At 39.8% G+C, this 16,909-nt stretch overlaps 2 pseudogenes across 2 annotated transcripts in view; both read left to right on the forward strand.

The window, feature by feature from the left end:
- LOC110209639 (alcohol dehydrogenase E chain-like) overlaps nt 1–16,909 on the forward strand; it is a 164,072-nt pseudogene that overhangs the window by 136,483 nt on the left and 10,680 nt on the right. The window lies entirely within an intron of this gene.
- Nucleotides 1,170–14,587, forward strand: LOC110203901 (alcohol dehydrogenase E chain-like; annotated as a pseudogene). Its single transcript, XR_013484038.1, has 6 exons — nt 1,170–1,245; nt 6,532–6,746; nt 9,452–9,553; nt 11,720–11,858; nt 14,149–14,235; nt 14,346–14,587. The product of XR_013484038.1 is annotated as an alcohol dehydrogenase E chain-like (transcript).

The following is a 16,909-nucleotide window of genomic DNA, read 5'->3' on the forward strand; positions in this document are numbered from 1 at the left end:
TATTAGATATTATGAACGAAAAGAATATTTGACTTTTGTGTCATTTTTCAGTTCTGTCCAACTCTTCATGATCTCATTTAGGGTTTTCTTTTTTTTTTTAATTAAATAATTTATTAATTTTTACTTTACAACATTCACTTTCAAAAGATTTTGAGTTCCAAATTTTCTCCACATTTCTCCCCTCTCCCTACCCCAATGGTGTATATTCTCTTCCCCCAACCTCTTCTCCCTTCTATCATACCCACCCCTTATCTTTTTGCCCCATTTTGTTGTAGGGCAGGATAGATTTCTATACCCCATTGCTGTATATCTAATTTCCCAGTTGTATGTATAAACACTTTTTAACATTTTTTTAAAAACCTTGAGTTCCAAATTCTTTCCCTCCCTCTCTCCCTACCCAACCTCACTTACAAGGCAAGCAATTCAGTATAGATGATGCATTTGTAGTCATGCAAAACATTTCCATTATGTTTATGTGGTGAAAGACTGACATATCTCCATTCCCTCCATTTAGCCTATTCTCAGGTTGCACTTCTGGGAGCCAAGATGATAGAGTAAAAGTTAAGCCACTCTTCCCATCCCTTACTAACCTCTGAAAGCCCAGAAAATATCATCCAGGAAAAACCCTAGGATAGCTGAACCAGAACAAAGACAGGGTGCAGCAGTCTGGCAGCCTAGGTCCCTTGAGGGATTAACAGGAAAGGCCCCTCTGGCCCTGGGGAAAGGGGAGCAGTACAGAACAGGAGGCATCCCAGACAGCTAGTGGAAAGCCCCACCTCAACGTACCAGGGGGAGGTCCTGAAATCCAGCTGGTGGAGCAGGAAAACACCAACACCTGGATCCCTGAGTGCCTCAGTGAGGGAGGGGGAACCAATGGAAACCAGCTTGGAAACACATGGGTGCCTTCACATTCTACAGCAACCAGCTGTCTCAGTGTCTCAGCAAGACCAAAGGAAGCAGCTCCAAGGGGCCCCAGGAGGATAAACATCCTACAACATCCATCTGAAAGGAGCTGAAGAGAAAGCAAAAGGAAGGAAAGGTGGGCAGGAAATCTCCAGGAGACACACTACCCAACCTTACCCCTAGAGTGCCAGTGTTGCTGATTCCAGCCCAACACCAGTTAAACTGCCAGAACCCTACAGCCTCCAAATGCCAGTTGGAGTTAACCGGTTAAACTGCCAGCATCAGAGTCCCCAGCAGACAAAGCCAGTGACCAAGCCCTGGGCTCCGACACAAGAAGCTTGGGTAAGTGCCCTCTGCTCCCCAGCAGGAGAGCTCAATTTCTTTAAAGACCAGGGAATAAGGAAACACCATGAGCAAAAAGAAATGTACCATAGATTCATATGATGGCAACAGTGAAGATCAAGGCAGAAATTCTGAAAAGGACAACATCGTCAACAAACCCACATCTGGAACCTCAAAAGGGAATATTAACTTGTCTGAAGCCCCAAAAAAAACCTTCTTAGAAGAGCTCAAGAAGGTTTTAAAAGTTAAATGAGAGAGGGAGAAGAAAAAATGGGAAAAGAAATGAGAGGTATAAAAGAGAGTCAACAGCTTTTTAACTGTAGAAGACAAGACCTTAAAAAATGCAATTGGCAAACTGGGGGAAAAGTACACTGAAGAAAACAAGTCCCTAAAAAAACACAATTGGCCACATGGGGAGGGAGGTATAGAATCTAATAGAAGAAACAATTTGCTAAAAATTAGAATTAGGGAAATGGAAGCTAATGACTCTATGAGAGAATGAGAATCAGTCAAACAGAAACAAAAGAATGAAAAAATAGATGAAAATGTAAAATACCTCACTGGTAAAACAACTAACCTGGAAAAATCAATCCAGGAGAGACAATTTAAAAATTATTGGTCTACCTAAAAATTGTGATGGAAAAAAAGGGACTGGATAGTATCTTTTAGGAAATCATCAAGGAAAAATGCCCTGAGATCTTAGAACCAGAGGGCAGAATAGCCATAGAAAGAATCCACCAATCAACTCCTGGCAGACATCCTAAATTGAAAATGGCATTTATCCAATTCTCTCCCCCACCCCCATTTGTCCCATTCTCTTCTTTGACCTTATCCCGCCTCAAAAGTGTTTGCTTCTGATTATCCCTTCCCAATCTGCCCTCCCTTATATCATCCCCCACTCTCTTATCCCCTTACCCCCTATTTTCCTATAGGGTAAGATACATTCCCATACCCAAGTAGGTATGTATGTTATTCCCTCCTTAAGCCAAATGCCATTAAAATAAGATTCACTCATTCCCTCTCACTTCCCTCCTCTTCCCCTCCACAATAAAAGCTTTTTCTTGCCACATTTATAAGAGATAATTTACTCCATTCTATCTCTCTCCTTTCTCCTTCTCCCAGTACAAACCTCTGTCACCCCTTAATTTAATTTTTTAGATACATCCCTTCATATTCAACTAACCCTGTGCTCTCTATAAATATATATATATATATATATATATATATAGTAATATAGTATATATATATGTGTGTGTGTGTGTGAGTATATATATACATATATGTATATATATTCATATATATGTGTGTGTGGGTGGGTGTGTATATGTATATATATATTCCCTCCAAATACCCTGATACAAAGAAAACTCACAGGAGTTACAAATATCACCTTTCCAAGTCTCATGATTTACAATCATCTTTCCATGTAGGAATGTAAACAGTTCAGTTTCAATAAGTCCCTTATGATTTTCTCTTTCCTATTTACCTTTTCATGCTTCTCTTGCGTCTTGTATTTGAAAGTCAAATTTTCTATTCAGCTCTGGTCTTTTCATCAAGAATGCCTGAAAGTTCTCTATTTCATTGAATATCCACTTTTCCCCCGAAAGATTATACTCAGTTTTCCTGGGTAGATGATTCTTGGTTTTAATCCTGGCTCCTTTGACCTCCAGAATATCACGTTTCGAGACCTCTGATCCCTTAATGTAGAAGCTGTTAGATCTTGTGTTATCTTGATTGGGTTTCCACAGTACTTGAATTGTTTCTTTCTGACTGCTTGCAATATTTTCTTCTTGACCTGGGAAGTCTGGGGTTTAGCTATAATATTCTTAAGAGTTTTCCTTTGGGGATCTCTTTCATGAGGTAAGCAGGGATTCTTTCAATTTCTATTTTACCCTCTGGTTCTAGAATATCAAGGCAGTTTTCCTCAATAATTTCTTGAAAGATGATATGTAGGCTCTTTTTTCAATCATGGCTTTCAGGTAGTCCAGTAATTTTTAAATGATCTCTCCTAGATTTATTCTACAGGTCTTGTTTTTTTTTTCCAATGAGATATTTCATTCTCTTCTCTTTTTTCATTCTTTTGGTTTTGTTTTCTAATTTCTTGATTTCTTATACAGGTATTAGTTTCCATTTCCTTCACTCTAATTTTTAAGGAATTATTTTCTTCAACGAGCTTTTGGACCTCCTTTTCCATCTGGCCAATTCTGCTTTTTAAGGCATTCTTCTCCTCATTGCCTTTTTGGACCTCTTTTGCCATTTGGGTTAATCTAATATTTTTTAATTCTTAGGCAATTGGGGTTAAGTGACTTGCCCAGGGCACAGAGGTACTAAAGGTCTGAGGCCAGATTGGAACTCAGGTTACCCCTGAGTTGTTTTCTGCAATGTTTTTTTAGGTTTCCTTTCACAAGCTGTTGACTCATTTTTCATGATTTTCTTGCCTCATGCTCATTTCTCTTCCCGATTTTTCCTCTACTTCTCTTACTTGCTTCTTAAAATCCTTTTTCGACTCTTCCACGGCCTGAGACCAATTCATATTTTTATTGGAGGATTTGAGTGTAGGAGCTTTGACTTTGTTGTCTTCTTCTGATAGCATGTTTTGATCTTTTTCACCAAAGTAAGATTATATAGTCAGGTTTTCTTTTCTCACTGCCTGCTCATGTTTCCACCCAATTACTTGACTTTTTAACTCTTTCTGAAGGGAGCTCTGCTTCCAGTGTGGAGGGTGTAACCATCCCTAGCTTCAGGGGTTTTGTTCAGTTGTTTTCAGAGGTACTTCTAGGGACCTATAAATTTTCAGTTCTTCCAAGGTGGCATGATCAAAGGAGAGGTGTTTATTCCTTTCCTGGCCTGCTCTAGTCCAGGAGTGACCATAAGCACTCTTTTCTGCCTTGAAACTGTGTGAGGAGGATTCTCTCTGTACCATGCCATAAGCTTTACCTGGCCAGCACTTCTCCTCACCCCAGGATCACCTCCCATGACTGCTACCCAGATCAAAGCATGGGCAAAGCAAGAGAATCCTGCCTCAGCACCAGCAAAGAGATCCCTGCAATCTCCCTCTGATCAACTGCATAACCCCCCCTCCATCTGTGGGCTGAGAGCTCCAGAAGCAGCCAGAGCCCTGGGGTTATGCTGGGAATGGGGCTGCGAACATGCTTCTCTCTCACTACAGTCACAGAACTTTCCTACTGACCTTCTAAATTGTCTTTGGCATTTGTGGGTTGAGAAGTATGGAAACCACCACAGCTGCCCATGATTCAGTCCCCTGGGGCCTCCCCCAGGTTTTCTGAGTTCTGGTCTCTGCCTGTATGTTCACATTGAACTCTACTCCTCGCCCAGACTGGCATGATAGACTTTTCCTATCAACCATCCAGGGTGTCTTGGGCTGGAAATTTGTTTCACTCCATCTTTTTCTGGGTTCTGCTGCTCTAGAATTTGTTTAGAGTCATTTTCACAGGTATTTGGAGGGGTTTGGGGGAGAGTTCAAGAAACTCACTGCTTTTATTCTGCTCTCTTGGCTCCACACCCCCCAATTTAGGGTTTTCTTGACAAACATGCTAGAGTGGTTTGCTGTTTCCATTTACAGCTCCTTTTACAGATGAAGAAACTGAAGCAAACAGGCAAAGTGACTTACCCAGGGTCACACAACTGATAAGTGTCTGAGGACAGACTTGAACTCACGTCTTCCTAATACCAGGCCCAGCACACTATCCACTGTACCATCTAGCTGCCCCCTAACTAACAAGACTGGAAATTTGGTAAATGGCCCCAGGTGGGAGGTTGCACATGCATATATATGAGGATATATAGATAAGGTCTTCTTTAGAATGGTATTCCATAGAGAATGACAGTCTCACTTTTGTCAAGACAAATCTCCTGGAACCTAATAGAGCATCTGACCCAGTATGGGCACTTAATTACTTGTGATTGATTGAGGGTCAGTTCCATAGTAACAATGTCATGCAGGCAGCCCCAGCATCACCCCTGCCTCTCTCCCAGGGCTGTTGTTAAGGACAGAATATAATAATGTGTGATAACACCTTGTAAACAATATAATGCCAGACAAGTGTGAAGTCTATTACTTTGGAGTTGCAAAGAAGGCACTAAGTAGGCAAGTGGAAATGCCCAGAAGACCTGAGGATGGTGAATGCTTCCTCAGGAAGGGAAAAGAAAGTCTGAGACAGAACATACTGCTTCCTATGTAGAATTTCCTCTCTTTGGCTTCGTTCATTTTGTGGTGTTTTTTTTTTGCTGAGGGGATAGCTCTAATTTTTATTGCTCAGTCATGTGAGACTTTTCGTGAACCCATTTGAGGTTTCCTTAGCAAAAATACTGGCATGGTTTGCTGTTTCCCACTTCAGCTCATTTTGTAGATGAGGAAATGGAGACAAGCAGGGTGAAGTGATTTGCCCAGGGTCACACAGCTACTAAGTGTCTAAGGCTACATTCAAACTCAAGAAGATGAATCTTATTGATTTTAGGCCTGGCACACTATCTACTGTGTCACAGAGCTGTCCTAATCGTTTTAATCCCATTTACTTCCTCTTATGCCAGGCAGGGTGGATAGAGCACTGAGCTGGAGTCAGGAAGACCTTAAGTCAAGTCCAGCCTCAGATACTTCCTAGCTAGGTGGCCCAGGCAAGTCTCTGTCTCTGCAACTCTGAAATGTGGGGAATTATAGCACCTCCCTCTCAGGGTGGTTTAAAGGACCAAAGGACATAGTTGTAAAGCACTTATCATAGTACTTGTCACAAAGTAGGTGCTTGACAAATGCTTTTTTCCCTCCTCTCTTCCTTTCTTCCTTCCTTCCTTCCTCCCCCCTTTCTTCCTTCCTTCAATCCCTTCCATTCTTCCTTCCTTCCTTTCTTTCTTGTTTCCTCCATCCCTTTCTTTCCTCCCTTTTTCCTTTCTTTTTTTCCTTTTTCCCTTCCTTGCTTCCCTTCTCCCTTCATCCCCTCCTTCCTTCTTTCCTTCCTTCATCTGGACTTCGTCCGTAAAATGGTGGTTCTGGACTAGACCTCTTCAGTCACATACAGTTCTAAAGTTATGTTCCCTTAATCCTCATTTTCCTGTGGAGCCAAATATCACAATTTGTTCTCTCAGCCATGATGACCCTTGAAATATTTCAAGTTAACTGTCATTTTCCCCTTAATCTTATCTAGATGCCAAATAAGGCTGGGGAAGGAAAATAAAGGCAAAGCAACAAAAGCATTATTTACAGAGATTTTGTTTAATACACTCATGACACACCAAACAAATATTGTCTTAGTGCATTTCATTGCCTCATAGGTAGGAGAATGAAAGATCAGCCGTTTGGAGGAGGTTCAAGGCCCAAAGTCATGTGTTTGAGACAGTATATTAATCCAGAGTAGGGACAAAGCTTCCTGTGATCTTTCTGCTTTGTTCAACGAGGCAGCTAGGGAGTCAGAAGAAATTCAGGCACAGTCCTTTGACCTGCACAGCAAAGGGAAAACCGTGACCACAGAATGGCCACAGCAGGAAAAGTAAGCAGAAACTTTACTTACCATTACTAATACCCTTATTAAGTATAATTCCTAAAGAGGTAGATACACTGTTATTGTTTGAATCTATGAATAAGATACTCTTTAACATAATTATCAGCAAAGTATGATTTCTTTCCTGAGAGAAAATTCTGAAGTACCACTATAGTATTTTTTTTTCTAATTATGTCTGGCCTGTGTATCTAGTCATTCACATCTGTCTCCTTCAATGTCTAAAAGAAAGGCACAGGGATGTAAGGAGCTAACTCCAAACCAGATGGGGCTAAGTCTGAACTCAGTGAAGTCTTTTCATGAAGAAGCTTACTTTACATTAGAAGAACATAATTCATCTTATCTCCTCTATCACTGTGTTCGTGTCTTAAAGAAAACAAGGGATTGGAATCAGAGACATTATTTCATTAGTGGAACTGGGAGGACTGCATTATATATGGCTTACTGTTCTAACACCTAGCATCAAATCATTAAGACCATAAAGCAGTGGAAATTGGAGTGTCTAGACCCTCATCATCGGCCCACAAATACTGATTAAATGTGTTTATACCTGAGCACTAGTTCTGGTAGGAGAGAAGGAGAGAAGACAAGAAAGAAGAGGAAGAAAGAGGATGGAAAAGGACAGAACCTATTTCTTTTCACATTGCTCCCCAACATCCACGGACATGTTCACAGCAGTATGAAATATCAGCCTAAGACTTTAGTGGAGGATAGATATAGAGAAAGCATTTTATGTGTGAACATGAGTGCATTTAAAGATTAAATAACAGTAATGGTTTAATAGTAATAATAGTAAGCAGTAATAATAATGATTTAGTAATAGTAATAGTAATTAGTAATTTAATAAAAGGAATGATTTAATAATAATAGTAGTAAATAACACTTTAATAACAGTATTAGTAAGAATAGTAAGGATTTAAGAAGAATAGTACATAGTAATAGTAATAATTTAGTAATAATAAATAGTAATTAATAATAGATGATTTGATAACAGTAGTAAACAGTAATAGTAATATTAATTTATTTAGTAATTAATAAAGTCATTTAATAATAGGAATGATTTAATAACAATAATGGTAAATAGTATTTTCATAACAGTAATGACAATAATAATAGTAAATACTAATTTAATATTATTAATAGTAAAGAGTAATTTGTTAATAATTGTAATGATTTAATAATAATAATAGCAAATAGCAATTTGATAATTGTAATTATAGGAATGATTTAATAATAGTAATGGCATTTTGATAGAAGCCCTTTACATCTTCATCTTGTGATCTTTACAAAAACCTTTGAAGAAGGTTCTAGTTATTGCTATGCCCATTTTACACATGAGAACACTGAGGCTTTGTAAATGTTACATGACTTGGCTTGATTAACATTGGAAGACTCAATACTGAAATTTCTGCTACTTTAGATTACCACTGACTTCGTGCTAAGTATTAGAGTCATAATTTAGAGATTATTATACTGCAATGCCTCCAATGAAATCATCTGATTTTGTTTTGCTAAAACTTTAAAGTTAATGTAAATACACACACAAGAGGCCCTCCAAGATTACTGTCTAATGTAAAATTAATATCTTGATCAAAGACTTTCCTGACCTGAGAATTACAAAATCAGCCATAGTTGTCTAGAGATATACTCCAGATATATCCGGGGCAGGATTGGATCAAGGAGTCATCTATCCAAGTCGATCTTCTATGTGTGTGTTTATCCCAAGGTTCTTTCTTTTTCCTCCTTTCTCTCTCCTCTCCCTCTATTTTTTTCTCTCTCAGGTTCTTCACCTTCACTCTCTGAGGTTTTTTTTTAAAAAATATTTTGATAACATACGTCAATATAATTGGTTTTCTTTGTAATTCTATGTATTTCATTTTATGCATTTAAAATCATTCTCAAAAGGGATCCATTAGCTTCTCTGGAATATCAAAAGATGCTGTATTCTTAGTGCTTAACACAGTACATGGTGGGCACTTTAATAAATGTATTGACTTCACTATCCTTTTTCCTAGAGACAACTAACTTTCTAGTGGGAGAGACAATTTACTATAGTACCTCAGGGTAGAAATATTTGGTCTACCCATAACCCTTTGTATAGATGATCCACAAAAAACGTTAATAACAGTCTCTGTGTGTGTGTGTGTGTGTGTGTGTGTGTGTGTGTGTGTGTGAGAGAGAGAGAGAGAGAGAGAGAGACAGAGAGACAGAGAGACAGAGAGAGAGATCTCATCAGCTCCTGTCAAGATTGTACTACTAAATGTTTAACAACTGGGTTTCTGAACTCTGCAAAAATCATGCCATACTTTCTAACTTAATCTATATTATTAACATTTTCTTAGTCTAGATAATCAAGAAAATACTAAAGCAAGCCCTTATTACTAGCTTTGCTGATCTCTGAGGTATAAATACTCACACTAAAAATTTATCAGCAAGTGTGAGCTGGCTGCAGCACATCCCTGGCTGCCCAGGATTTGGTGATCAAGCATGCAGCCAGGACTCCCAAATCTACATATCTTGCTCACATATCCTTCTTGAATTCCAAAACCAAATGTCCATCCCTTTGCTGGATATTTCTCACATCTACGTCTCATGGACATCTCAAACTCAAACTGCCTCTCAGGTGTATGAAGTTGATAATACTATTTAGCAGAGGGGATCACTAGCCACTCACCTCATTTCTGTTTCATTTCCAGGCCATTAAATGCAAAGCTGCTGTTCTTTGGGAGCTCAACAAACCCTTGTCCATTGAGGAAGTAGAAGTTGCCCCACCCAAGGCCAATGAAGTTCGAATTAAGGTAAAAAAGAAAAAAGAAAAGAAAGAAACCCTCAAGTTATAGAATGATACTATGTTCAACATTGGCTGCAGTTCTAACAGTAAATTTGATTTTTTTTTTCTGGAAAGAACACAGATCATTTGCAAATTCTGAAACATTATACCTCTGGACCTCAGGGAAGGAAATGGATAGTGAATAAGTCTGGGGGTTGAACAATGCCCAGAGATAAGCTATATATTCTTTGCACTTACATGGGGTGGGAAAACTGATCAGGAGTCCTTCCTCCCACACCCACCATCCCAAAAACAGCCTGGTGAGAATCTCTGTGCTACTACAAAAGAAGCTATTGATATATAAGCTATAGGTCAAAAGCTGGAAATGGCCTCAGAGGCCATCTAGAATATCCAGAAGAGGAAATTGAGGCCCAGAAAGGTTAGATAATTTGCCCAAAGTAACAAGGAAAGTAAAGCAAGCATCAGAAGCAAGATTTGAACCCAGGTCTTCTGATGTCAGAGCCAATGATCTGTCCATTCTACCATACTGCCTACTGTAGGGCAAAACAGACAGTAGCCAACAAGTCAGAAGAACTGGACTGAAGTCACTTACAAGCTATGACAATCTTAACAAGTCACTTCTTAGAGTACTGATGTCATCATCTGTGAGGTGAAGTAAAGAATGCATTCACTGTCTCCCTCACAGAGTTAATGCAAAAATAAATATTCCTTAACATGTAAATATATTTTGCATGACTGCACATGTGTAACCTATACAAAATTGTTTGCTTCTCAATGAGCAGAGGGGTATAGAGGGAGACAGTATGAAACTCAAAAAAAATTTAATACATGTCAAAAATTGTTTTACAAGTAATTGAAAAAATTAAGTATTAATTTAATTTTAAAAAATTCTCCCCCCCTCAAAAAAAAAAAAGAATATATATACCTAAAGTTCCAATCTTGCCATGACATGATTTTGTTTAAAAAATTACAGTGGTTTTCTCTTGTCTATTGAATGCATACAGGCTCAATAGTCTATCAGGTAAAGCCTTCTAGAGTCTGACCTCACCCTACTTTTCCAGATTTATTTCCCAGTCCTTACCTTCTTGATGTCTCCATTCTAGGCACATGGCGCAGCTGGTGGTTCCATGATCTCCTCCCCCACTTTCCTGCCTCTGTAGACTGTGTGTTACTGGAAAGCACTCCTTTCTGAACTTTGAACTTGCCCCATTGAAGGACTTTTCCTTCCTGGTCAAGCTGAGATGCCCCTGACATCATGAATCCTTTTTGAATCTCTCCCACTGAAAGCTCTTATCACATTTTCATTGATACTTTATCTGCATCTCTACTCATTCTTATTCCCAGCTGATGTCATAGTTATTTGTCTGAGGGTAGAGTATACCCCTAGAGTTTCTAGTGATAATAATGATCATGGGATTCTACATTTCAAGATGGAAGGGAGCTTCAGGGGCATCTGGTCCAACCTAGACATTTTAGAGCTGAGGAAATTACAATGGCAAAAGTAAAAGGACTTGTCCAAGGAGCAGAGTCAAGTTTTGAACACAGGTCCTTTGATTCTGAATATAGTATATCCTTCCAAAGCATCACTCAGTCATGATGATAACTGGCAATGATGACAAGGATAATGCCACATCGTCACCATAATCTGTTATCATCATTTTCTTTTTTTACCTGCCTATTGTATTTTTAATTTGTGAAAAAAAAAGAAGCACTTCCATAACAACGGAATTTTTAAAAAAGATGATTGCACAAGAAACTGCAAATCTATTGTGTACAATTTGCTATTCCTTTTGAATATATAATACACACTTTGATATTGCTTTTGAATATATAATAAAGTTATCATGTAAATTTTGTCTTCCATCCCCTCCACACCCTAGAGATGGCTACCATTGGACACAAATATATATGTGTGTATATATGTATATGTAAAATTATTCTATGCATACTTCTATTTATCAGTTCTTTCTCTGGATCCAAATAGTGTCTTCCTTTATATGTCCCTTGTACTTAATTTGGATATTTGTAATAGTCAAAATGACTTAGTCACTCAAAGTTGTTCTGTTACTGTATATAGTAACAAGTACTCAAGAGGTGTGGGAATGACATGCATAGGTCCCAAGGAGTTCCTGTAAACTCTCAAAGGTGTCATCATCCTCTTCTTCTCTTGCAGATTGTGGCAACAGGAATCTGTCGCTCTGATGACCATGTGATAAGTGGGTCATGGCATTACCCCCTCCCAGTAATCCTGGGGCATGAGGCTGCAGGGATTGTGGAAAGCATTGGAGATGAGGTGACTTCTGTAAAACCAGGTAAAACACAAACAGCAGTGGAACATTAAAGTGGTTTTTTTTTGGTTCTTACTTTCAGTTCAAGCTAGTGAAGATAATGTTGTTGATGGACAAAAATTCCAATTGGAAGACAGTCGAGGTAGTCAGGCAGCTTCCAGCTTTACAGTGAGGGCTGCATCATCCCCAACCACAAGCATATGCTCTGAATGAGAAAGAAATGACTGAATGTGGATGGACATGGTTAAAGTTCTTTGAAGATGAAAGTTAAAAGTAACTGCAAGCTCCAGTTATGGCCACCGCCAGTTACAATGTATCTGCTTATTCACATTTTAATTGAATAATCTAACACTGTCCTTGGTAGTGCAGAACAGAGAAAAAAAGACAGATAAAGAAACTCTACAGAAAAATCCTTAATACTCATTTTAACTACGTTTCAAATTCTTACATTCTAAAATGTTCGATTTTTCTTTGGTCTGGAGTCTGGAAGACCTGAGTTCAAATTCTACCTTGGACATTTACTGGCTGTGTGATCTTGGGCAAGTCACTTAACTGCTATCTGACTCAGTTTCCTAATCTATAAAACAGAGATAATAATAGCACCTATAGCACAGGACTGTTTGAGAATCCAATAAGGTAATCCATGTAAAGCACTTGAAGTGCTATATGAATGTTAGTTATTAATTCAATTCAAGAAATATTAAGTGGCTACTATGTGGCAGGCACTGTGCTGAGTGTTGGGGATAGAAAAAGAGGCAAAATGCAGTTTCTGCCCTGAAGGAGCTTACAACTAGTGGAGGAGACAACGTGCAAATGAATATATATAAAGCAAGCATTTAAAAAATATTCCCTTGAGAAAGAAGTAAGGGGGGCAGCTAGGTGGCACAGTGGATAGAACACCAGTCCTAGAGTCAGGAGGACCTGAGTTCAAATCCGGCCCCTGACACTTACTAGTGTGACCCTGGGCAAGTCACTTAACCCTGATTGCCTTACCAAAAAAATAAATAAATAACAAAGAGAAAGAGAGAGAAAGGAGTAAGGATATCCAACAAAACATAGTATTGACATAATATTACAACTAAGCATTAACACAGCGAGAAAAACTAAGACATTTTGCTTTTTCTTGCACCGAAAACTTTTCATTTCCCATGTGCCCCAAACCAACATGACATACCACATCTGTCTAACACCTGGCAGAATTATAGAGGCCTATCCATCCTAAGACCCATGTGCTGAAATTCACAGGAGGAATTTTGAACTTTTGCACTTCTCTGCTGGACCAATTGCCCATGACAGAACAGTCACAGAGACTAATATGATAATGACCAGTCACGATTCATTTCCCATGAGTCTTACCTTGCAGACAATGCAATCAGTCAGTCAATCCCAGGATCAGAGACACAGAGCTGGATGGGGCCTCAGAATCCTTTTAAGCCAATGAACTCTACTGATAAGAAAACTGAGGACCAGGGAAGTTAAGCAATGTGTCCAAGGACACACAAATAGGCAATATCTGAGGAAGAATTTGAACCTCTGACCCCAGAGCCAGTGCCTTTTCCATGGTATGCCTCTGATCAATCTAAAAACATTTATTAAGCAACTATTATGTACCTGGTACTATATTAAGGTGTGAGGATACAAGGACAAAAGCAAAATAATCCCTGTCCCCAAGGGGCTTATATTCTACCATGGAACACAACATATACAAAAATACACAGAAGCAGAGAGATACTAGCAGCTTGGGAGATGTGGAAATGTTTCATGTCAAAGGTAGTGTGCTACTGCCTAGAGATTCTTTCTTTGTTTATGTATATGGGGAGGCAGTAGAAAGAGTTCTAGATAGATATCAGAAGACTTGGGTTTAAATCATATTTTTGCAACTTTCTAGCTACGAACTTCAAATAAATCACTCTGCCTCACTAAGTCTAAATTTCCCCATCTCCCCAAAATGGGAGCATACTTTATAGGGTTGTTGTATCAAATGAGATAATGGGTGCAGAACTTACATGCCTCAAAAAGTGTAATATAGAGGCAGCTAGGTGGCACAGCTGATAAAGCTCTGGCATTGGGGTCAGGAGGGCCTCAGTTCAAATCCAGCCTCAGACACATGACATTTAACTACCTGTGTGACCCTGAGCAAATCACTTAACACCAACTGCCTCACCAAAAACAAAAAAAAAAGTGTGACATAATTTTGTTTCCTAACACTGGGACCCACTTTGCTCTTCTATAAGATGGGGCTTGGACAAGATGAACATCAAATTTAAAATCTTGTAATTCTAGATTTTAACAATAATTTCTCTTCTCCCCATAGGTGACAAAGTCATCCCACTCTTACTCCACAGTGCAGGAAATGCAAAGTTTGTAAGCACCCGAATGGCAACCTTTGCACTGAAAATGAGTAGGTTTCTACTATTTTCCCTTGGGGTAGCACTGGAATTGTATTTGTGTTGATGCCTATGTCTCATGGTGTGTATCTGTGTGTGTGTGTGTGTGTGTTTCCTTGATTAGCCTAAGTGCCGCTAAAGGCACTTTGCAAGATGGTACCACCAGATTTACCTGCCGAGGGAAGCCAATTCATCATTTCCTGGCGTCAGCTCCTTCAGTGAGTACACAGTGGTGATGAAATCTCCGTTGTAAAGATTGATTCATCTGCTCCTCTGGAAAAAGTCTGCCTGATTGGCTGTGGATTTTCCACTGGTTATGGCTCTGCAGTAAAAGTTGCCAAGGTAAGAGAGAGAGCTTCCATCTAATTCACTCAATAGAGCAGACCTCAAGGTACAAGGTGCATGACCAAAGAATACATACTTGGGCTAGTAGCTAGAAAGGAAATATTTTCTTATAAGGGAACATGGTAGACTAGTGCAAAGAGCCCTGAATTTGGCAACTGAGACCAAAAGTTTCAATCCTGGCTCTGATACTTAAATTATGTAAATTATGTAAGTTTAGGTAAGTCATTCTTTGGGCCTAAGTTTATCTATTACGAAAAAAAAGTAAGAATTGGACTAGGTGATTGTAGAGCAATGGAGTCCAGATAACAAGCTTCATCCTGCCAAAGGCAGAGCTTTAACAAACTTTACTGTTCCTTCCAAGGTGAAAATGAGAACGTCTACTAGCAGGGACAGGCTCAGTGTGGTCTCTCTGGGCAACCCACAGGCTACTGTTTTACGCAATAATTCAAGATCCATAGCATTCCATTGCTTAAGATCCTGAGGTACAGGGTGGAAGGCAAGCTCTCTCAACCACTGAACTCTCATAACCTACATTTCCTAGGCATCTGGCCATCACCAGATTGTGTAGATTCCTATGTACCCGACTTCCAAAGCACTTTCCTCCACCCTGCCCACTCCACTCCCTTTCTTTCTCCAAAATCTTAATTTCTGGAGTGCAATTTTCATCCCCAACTTCTCACACCAGTTTGAATTGCAGGAGATTTCAGAAAAAGAACAGAACAGGAAAATAAGAAGTGAAGACTCAGAATAGCAGAAGCAGGAAAATTACCCTAATTCGATTCCAATAATTCCAACTCAAAACTCGGCTATTCCACAAGAGTCTGAAAAGGATAGATGTGCAATTTTTGAATCTGTTAGTTTTAGCATAGTTGCATCTCATGAGGGCTGGGGTTCTACAGATCAAAATTACTTTCCCCATGTGACAATTCACCACCTAATCCCAGCACCCCATTATCCAGGTCAGAGTTCTACCATCTGAGGCATGGATGAGATGGATGGTGAAGGGATTAGTGTTCCGGCACAAGGTTCACTGTAGCCCACAGCAGACTATGGTTAGAGCCAGACTGTGCTCTGCACTATCACGCAGACATCCAGAGTTTGGAAGGCACTGCAGACCCACCCAGCAAGAGCCTCTGGAGCTGAATAACAGATCCACCGGTGGCTGAAGTTAGCTCCCGCAGCTGCTGCTCCTGCTGCTTCCCACCCCCCCACCCACCTCCTCCCCCCACCCACCCACTTCCCCCCCACTTCCGCCCCCCCCCCCCCCCCCCCGCTGCTGTTACTTTAGTCAGGCACAGGAAAGTACCTAGTGTTGCTGGTTCTTCCACGAAGTACCTGGGACAAAATAAATAAACACAAAGACAAAAGTCTCCACAAAATGCAGGATCGCCTTCCTGGTGCCACCTGGGACTGGTTTGTTTTTACCACATAGGTGTTGGCCAAGGTTGAAGACCCAGTAGAAGAAATTGGAACAGGGCAATAGGAAAATGAGTCTGGAGTCAGAGCACCTCAATCAGATCTCATCCAATGTTAGATATCGCCTTTAAAGATTGAAGACCTGAAGGAGACCAATACAGACCACAGTCTAAGGCTCTCCTCCCACCAGCCCACATGATTCATTATAGATCTAGTTACGTCCTTTCCCATTGGCCTATAGGTGAAATGATCCATAATGCTCTACAGTCCCCTGTCCCACTCTCTTGCCTGTGACCTCTTTATCATCACCCATGGTTTCCACCAATTTCTCTCTTCCCCCACTCATCTACTGTTGTTATTAGTCGTTCCGTCATGTCCGACTCTTTTGACCCCATGCACCACCAGCACTTCTCTCCTCCACTATCTCCCAAAGTCGATCAAAGGTCATGTTCCTTGTTTCCATCACACAATCTATCCATCTCATCCTCTGCTGTCCCCTTTCTTTTTCCTTCAATCTTTCCCAACGTCAGGGTCTTTTCTGATAAGAGGCCAAAGTATTAAACTACAGCTTCAGTATTTCAGCTTCCAGAAAACAATCTGAATTAATCTCTTTAAGTATTTAAGTATTTCTTGAGTATTCACTGATTTGACTCCTTTGCTGTCCAAGGCTCTACCAAAACTTCTCTAGCACCACAATTTGAAGCATCAATTCTGAAGCTCTCAGCTTCCTTTAGTCTCACTCACAGCCATACATAAGTACGGGAAAACCATAGCTTTAACTATCTGGACGTTTGTTGGCAAGGTGATGTCTCTCCTTTTTAGTATGCTATCCAGATTTTCCATAAGAGCCTTCCAAGGAGCAAGCATTTTTTTTAAATTTCAAGGCTGCAGTCACCATCTGCAATGATCTTTGAGACCAAAAGATAA

Source organism: Phascolarctos cinereus, unplaced genomic scaffold (assembly GCF_003287225.1).
Source record: "Phascolarctos cinereus isolate Bilbo 61053 unplaced genomic scaffold, phaCin_HiC Scaffold_9;HRSCAF=440, whole genome shotgun sequence".
Classification (NCBI taxonomy): Eukaryota; Metazoa; Chordata; class Mammalia; order Diprotodontia; family Phascolarctidae; genus Phascolarctos; species Phascolarctos cinereus.